Genomic DNA, 7,672 nt, shown 5'->3' with positions numbered 1-7,672 from the left:
TGACATGTAATACTCGCTAAGTGATGTTAGGCTAAGCTCCATACTTCACTCGATTTCCTTTACCTACGTGTGAAATCATCATGCTAAGTATATACCTAGCGAGACATTTCTATGTATAAAGTGAGTATATTAAATATAAAACACCATATGAGCCATAGTAAGGAAATTATCATATAATAATATATGAACATATAATAAGACTTATGTCACTTTATATAATAACCTGTAAATCAACAGTTTAGATATAAACATTTATATCAAATCAAAGTATCTGATGAAAGATTTACTTTCAATCGAATAGATCAAACATGTACATTCACATCATTCAAATCATAACCCAATGTATAATATATGAGAATGCAAGTACACGAGTCACTAGTATCCACATATTACACTTTTAGTGCCAGACAGATATACAAGTACGTAGAAATAAAACATCATGTATCGATAATCGAGAATACTATAGTACCAAATTCACTATGTATTGCATTCCTTAAAGTAACATGGAACCAAAATCACGTTACCATGTACTCAATGCAACTGCACATAATAGTACCAAATTCACTTACTATATGCATAATGCAGCTGATGATACTCCACCTCTATTTATGCCAACTATCCCAGACAATCTCAATGTATATACAATGGACATTTATCAAAAATCATATCATCCATTATCAAAATATCAACATCGATAGTTATATCAAATATCATATAATAGTGCATTGGACAGTTCATACCCGAAATCATTCAAATACAATTTAACAAAACATTATGCAAATATATCATAACATGATTCAAATACTTTTCATTTCCAAAATAGTCAAGGTTGAATCGCAAGTCTTCCTTGTATCATACATATAATAATATAAGTAAGAATGCAAGTCTCCTCGTCATACATATAATATAATCTTAATGATAAAACTTCACTCTTGGACTTTTTGCTCAGTTTAATCTTGCTTGTATCTTAATTTTGATCACGGTCTTCATGTACATCATTTAAAAAACAATACATTTCAAAGTACATGTTAGTAATCTTAGTAACATAGTGCACATTATCATAAGGTTCAAAAAATTCTTTCTGTAACCCCCTCAGACCGATGCGGATAACCCGATCCAATATGGGTTGTCACATTAAAGCCACCGGAGTGACCCACTATAAAAATCTCAGAAAATTTAGAACTTTTATTGAAACATGTAAACTCATAAAATCATTTATAAATAAAAATTAGACTTTACCAATTTAGAAATAAAACAGATTTTCAGACTCGTAAATAAAACAAAATACAATTACATGCCCCCTAATCACATGTACCATCTCTACAAACAACGCCAGAAGAACTTCTTTACTGATGTCGATAGATGCATTGGTACGATTCTTTTAACCTGAAAAGGTGAGTAACAGAGTGAGCTTTGGAAATCTCAGTAATACAGAACTACCAGATGATGCTGAAGAACGTGCATATACAAATAAACATATATTTCCTTATTGGTTCCGACATCTACAGATTTTAGTTGAGCGGAGATCCTACTGATATTTCAGGTGGTAACGGATAATGAGCGTTCAGTTCAGATAAGTATTTCGATTGACTAAGTTTAGGAGATCAGAATAGGTATTAGTGTGTTCTCGCAAAACCAGTGAAAAGATACATATTTTTCTTTTAAAACAGTGGCAGTTCAAAATATTTTTATTCAAAAACCATATTAATCCCTCCAAACCGGACACACCATAATGTGTAGGTTCCCCAGAGCCATACACCACCAACACACCAAGTAAGGCCCTGAGCACAAAGAAGAGGAGCATGTAGTAACGGTAACTTCCTCCAAAACCCCTCCCATAAAACATTTATCAAAAACCATAGTAATCCTCCAACCAAACACACCATAATGTGTAGGTTCCCCAGAACCATACACCCACCTACACACTAAGTAAGGCCATGAGATAAGCCAAGGAACCTGCATATATAATTCCTCCAACAATACCCCAAATAAAACATTTACCATCAATAAACGAAGATAAAAAAAAAAACATAATTCAGATCATATATCAGAACGAATCCAGGTTAGGAACCAGAACATATTTCAGATAAGATGTCAGAACAAATTCAAATCGGAAATCAGATAAAAATTCATGTGGGTAGGGAACACACTAGAGTTTACAGATATTATTCAGAAGTACAAATAATTATTAGGCAGAGAAACTCGTATCTTAGTATATCGATAAATGTTGTGATTTAGAATCACTATTGAAAGAGTTCGATAACTGACAGAATCATAGTTATTCAGATTGAGACTTATCGGGATCATATATTATTCATACATTTTTTGGAAGCTACTAATCAAAAGGGTATTCAGAATCCTTACATCGGAGTTACTTGTATTTTCATATAACCTGAAGGATTTGACCTGATAAGGGAGAACAACGATTTAGGAATTTTACAATCTTTGTCGATTGATCGGATTAACGAGTTACTTGATATGAATAGTTCCCATAACTAATGCTTATTGTCTGGTAAATTCTTTGTTCTTCCAGGTATTTACTCTTTAATACCACAAATTCTTGTCCATTAAATCATTCGGAGTCATCGCTGAATAGATCTTCCAATATTTATTTCATTTCCATGCTTCCATATATCATGAAATGTTGACATGCTTAATTTGTTTTCATGATCCAGAAGAACCATACATCTTGTAAGTTCATTAGCATTCCCAGACTCATCCAAATCACTTATTTATCCTCATTCATTGAGCTTACTTAGTTCACTTGTAGTCAAGTCTATCTCGGAGTTTTCCAGAGTAATTCAGATATTTATGAATTTCGATACATATTATACTTCCGTTTAGTTCAATTTGCTATTCGTAGTTGATTTGTCTAACGAATATCCACTTCTTAGTACCAAATGCGATCTAGAGTTGAGCTGAGTTGAGTACTTTCAGAATTATCATCGATCCAATTGATGAGACGAACCAGGATTCGAGTGGTATCTATGTTATTCAGGTACTGACATAGCATAGCGCTGGTCAACTCACTTAAGTTGAGTTCCATAACTTTTAAGGGTATTACAATCAACTTAGTCTAGGCCATAAAGGTATTTTGGTTATCTGGTGCTCAATTTTATTGCATTAATTTCATAGCTCGAGGATATCCAATCATTCCTGAATTTGGTGGTATTCTTGGTCATTTCCATTTCAGGGTTATTTGGTCATTTTACAGATCCAGTGTATTACAATAATACATTTCGTCCGATCTTATTATTAAATTCAAACTTATCATTTATGCCAGTCCCTTCGAACTATTCTGACAAAATATCACCCTCGATAAACTATTATTCATAACTCAGAGATTTTCGGGTCAAGTGCCTTCTCAGATGTTACAACAGGTCACTAGGAATTTTCTATAAACATCATTAGTTTCATCATATCAATATGTCTTTAAAATTTCTTATCCAACTTCCAGAGTCAATTTTTGTCCTTATTACAACATAAGGGTATTTTTGTAATTTTACCTGATCGAAGTATTCTCATAATTTATCGCTTAAACCGTATTCGATTCGAGTTCATCCATAAACAAACATGCATAATAGTCCAATCATATACATTCATGTATTTTTCCATTTTCAACATGTTTTATAAAGTATAAAGATGTAGTAATGTATTATCTCGATTTTTATGCCATACTGATCGACCAATTAAATTCCACTTGAATGCCCTCAATCTTTAATTCAACTTCCAATAATTCCTCAAATACATAACAATATAAATTTCATCAAAAATTGAGCTTAATTCTGAAAACGGATTGAATCGAGTGATAAATTAGTGAAAAATAACTTACCGGGTTTGAATTTGGCGAAACGGACTGAGGACATCGAAAAACGTCAGGTTAGGTGTACCCAGAAAAAGTCAACGGTCGGTCAACGCCAGTCAAAGGTCCGGTCAATGGTGGTCAAAGATGGTTAAAGGTGGTCAACGAACAACGCAGTCAATGGTTAACGGGTCGGGTCGGGTCGGATTGGTCAAACTGGGTCGAACCGGTTCAAATCTGCCCCAAACTATTTTGCAACCCTCCCCCACGTGTAAGGGCGGCGTGTGGGGGCACGTGAGACGTCCCTAGAGCCCCTAAAAATCTTAGAAAATTTTCTAAAAAATATTTTGATGTATTTTGAGACACAAATTTTCTAAAAAATATTTTGATGTATTTTGAGACACTTACCAAGCTCGGTTCCCAATTTGAACGGCAGAGAGCTCGATTCTGAAATATCAAAAACTTTGACTTCCTTACCCCCTCACGCGCCGGTGACGACAGAGACACGGAGGACACCGGTGGACTCGAAAACGATGCAAGGAACATGATGGTGTGGGAAGTGTCGAAAATGGGTGGTCGGATTGACGTGAATCGACAGAAACCAACGAAAATCGAGTTAAAACCGATATCTTCAACTGAAATTAGTGACAAACGACGCCGATTCACGACTAGAGGTTTGAGGGATTCTGTTCATCGTTCGGCAACGAACATGATGGTGGTTTCGGTTCGTCGAACGGAGGCCAAACGGTGCATAGATCGAGTTCAAATGAGGGTTGAGGTGATGAGGAAAATGGAAAAATCTGCAAAAACTTACTAAAATGGGGTTTATATTCATCATATAAAATAATTGGTTAAACTATGAGGTTAGTCACTAAATTTCTTGCACTTTATAAACTGATATGCCAACTTGAAATTTTACAATTTAATCCATTTCTAAAATTTAGCCCTTAAATTGGAGTGTTGCACTTTCAATACTTATTCGATACCAATTCCATTTCATTTGATCAATACCAATCTTAATACTTAAAATACCATTAATCTTTCACATTATAACTTCAAATCTCATATCAAAATCAAAGAATTTTGCATAACAAATGAATTTTTCACAATCTAACCACTAAAATAAATTCTCTTAAAATTCATCTCAACATTTTCGTAATACCAAAATGGTCGCTTGCCATTTAAATTCAAATCAAGTTTCTAACAACATATTCAAGCATTCTACATCAATTATAATCATTTCCATATCAAACCCTTTATTTCCTACACTTTGTAATTTGGTCCAAATTAGGCCAAACAACTTCTAAAGCTTGTAGAATCAACCATACATCATATCTAAACTTAGTATAATTTTTCCATAATTTCCCTATTTTCCCCTTCAACCATACATCATTCTAAACTTAGTAAATTTTTCCATAATTTCCCTATTTTCCCCTTATAGGTCGAAACATGATGAATTAGGCATGGTTTTCAACTTGATTCAAGCCTGTGTCCAACAACCTTCAAACATTTCCAGTATTAGCAATCAATCCATAACAAAAACAATTTAAACTTTCAATTTCATCATTAGACCTTAATTGCCAAATTGAATAAACACCATTTCTAATGGGTTTCAATCATTTTCATGATTCTTCAAGCATGAAAATGATTCTACAACACCAACTACATAATCAAGCCTTATAACATCAAAAACTAACCTCCCCTTCATCCATCCAATTCAAGAAATAAGGGTTTCGAGCATGGAAAGCATGAACACATGTTACAAATGATAGAGAATATCATGTACATTAATTTTGTATTTTATGCTTTCATCCAAAATCCTAATAAATTAGCTTGAAAAATAAAAATAAAATATTTCTCTTACCTTTGGAGGGATCACCGCATGAAGAAAATGTCGCTAAGTTTTTACATATCACGGCGTTTATAGTTTAAAAGCCACAAAAAGATAACATTAGTGACATTTTTTTATAAACCGTAACAAACTCTACTTTAGTGGCATTTTCTTAGAAAACGCCGCAAAGAAGATGAATATATAGTGGCATTTTAAGCAAACGCCACAATAAGACGCATATATAGTCCCCATCAGCCCCTTGCATAAAAATAAATCGCAGCCTAACCTATTTCCCACATTTTCTTTCTTCCACTCTCAAAAAGATATACAAATATGACCGCATAAGAAACACAGCGGCGGCGGCAAGGCGGATGAGATAGATCTAGAGTTGAGGGAGACTTATACTCGGGACTCAGCTACGGCGAGAACCAGCCACTGGGGCTTTATCCGCAAGGTTTAACCCCCCTTCATCTGTAAACTCCTTAACCTTTTCGTTTTCATTCAATTTTTGTTCTTTCTCGCTATAATCCTTGATTGTTGTGAATTTGATCTCTTTCAAATATTATGTCAGGTTAGATTTAATAAAAAAAAATCGTGTATTTGACTTGAATTTTAAACATAAATTGTTTCTAAAGTCAGTTTTCTGGATTGCCAAAATTTGGTAATTGAAGCTATAAAAATAAAAAATTTTTGAAAGTCAGTTTACTTTGCTTTGCTTATTGCTGGATCTGTGATTCTGTTTTAATGTTCCTTGGCAAATTATTTCTTTTTCTTTTTAGTCCGACTTCTCTGCTTTTAAATTGATTCAATCTGCCAGGATATTGTTCATTACTATGGTAATTGACATTTTTCATATTTAGAAAAGAAACATATGTGATTTTTTTTTTATTGGAGGAATTAGCGGGACTGGGAGCGAGGGTACATACATGCTCTCAAACTGAATATGAGCTCAACAATTGCTTGCTCCAATGGAAAGCAAGGGTTTCCAAGTCACGGCTTCAGCGTGCGATGTTCTGAATCAAGCTCAATTAGAAAGAAATATATGTGATTTATTTATTTTTATTGGTTGAATTAGCGGGACTGGGAGCGAGGGTACATACATGCTCTCAAACTGAATTGAGCTCAACAATTGCTTGCTCCAATGGAAAGCAAGGGTTTCCAAGTCACGGCTTCAGCGTGCGATGTTCTGAATCAAGCTCAAAGGGAAAAGCTGATAAACACTGTTTCCTCTGAGTTCAATGGGAGGCTTAACATCCCGGTCAAAAATTACTACTAATATTCTCATTTGGTTGTAAATTAGTTGGATCTGAGTTGTGATGATGATTGGTAAAATTTGCAGGTAATAAAGTGGGAAATAATATAGGGAAAATGGTGATGGATTACACGGCGGAAGATGTTTCATTTCTGACGAGTACCAACTTTGAATCAGCTTATAACATTAACATACTGGCTCATCCTCTTTTGAAAGCTTCAGCATCCGGGGACTCTTGAAAGCTCAACATCCGGAGCATTGTGTTTATCTCTTCAATTGGTTCTATTATGCCTGCATATTTAGCACCTATATGGAGCCAACAAAGTTACTACTTTGCTTCTACATTTGACCCTTCCTATATTTTAGCATGTTATACTTGTGTACATGATCGTTTTCTATTTATATAGATTATGATATCTTAATAATTAGAATGGTGTTTAAATAAATTTATATTTATTTAACTTTAGGTGGTTTAAAAATTACGATGTAATTCATGTTAGGTTTTTATGTTTTAATTTTTCTATTTTTTTTATCGCGTGGAAATGTAATTGATTTGCCTGCCCAGATGGATTAGGAAACGCTTATGATATAGAGTAAAAAAAAGATTGAAATATTAAGCCCATGCATTGCCGATGGATCCTCAAGTCAAATATTTAGTCACAAACTCTTGGCAGTGGCTGATGTGATCCATGTTTATTCATTCCAATTTTTCTCATCTTTCTTTAGCAATCGAACTATTAATAATCTTTTGATTCATTGTTGGTTTGAGTGTTCTGAAATTGTGTAA

The 7,672-nt window shown here is 34.0% G+C and overlaps 1 long non-coding RNA gene across 1 annotated transcript; it reads left to right on the top strand.

The window, feature by feature from the left end:
- Positions 1–5,933: 5,933 nt before the first annotated feature.
- LOC120125125 lies at positions 5,934–7,248 on the top strand. Its single transcript, XR_005516333.1, has 3 exons — positions 5,934–6,087; positions 6,535–6,891; positions 6,973–7,248. It is a non-coding gene; the product is annotated as an uncharacterized LOC120125125 (long non-coding RNA).
- The last annotated feature ends 424 nt before the right edge of the window (positions 7,249–7,672 follow it).

Source organism: Hibiscus syriacus, unplaced genomic scaffold (genome assembly GCF_006381635.1).
Source record: "Hibiscus syriacus cultivar Baekdansim isolate YM2019G1 unplaced genomic scaffold, ASM638163v2 tig00001340_pilon, whole genome shotgun sequence".
Taxonomy (NCBI): domain Eukaryota; kingdom Viridiplantae; phylum Streptophyta; class Magnoliopsida; order Malvales; family Malvaceae; genus Hibiscus; species Hibiscus syriacus.
Note: the sequence above shows the minus strand (reverse complement) of the source record. Positions and strands in the feature narration are given on the sequence as shown.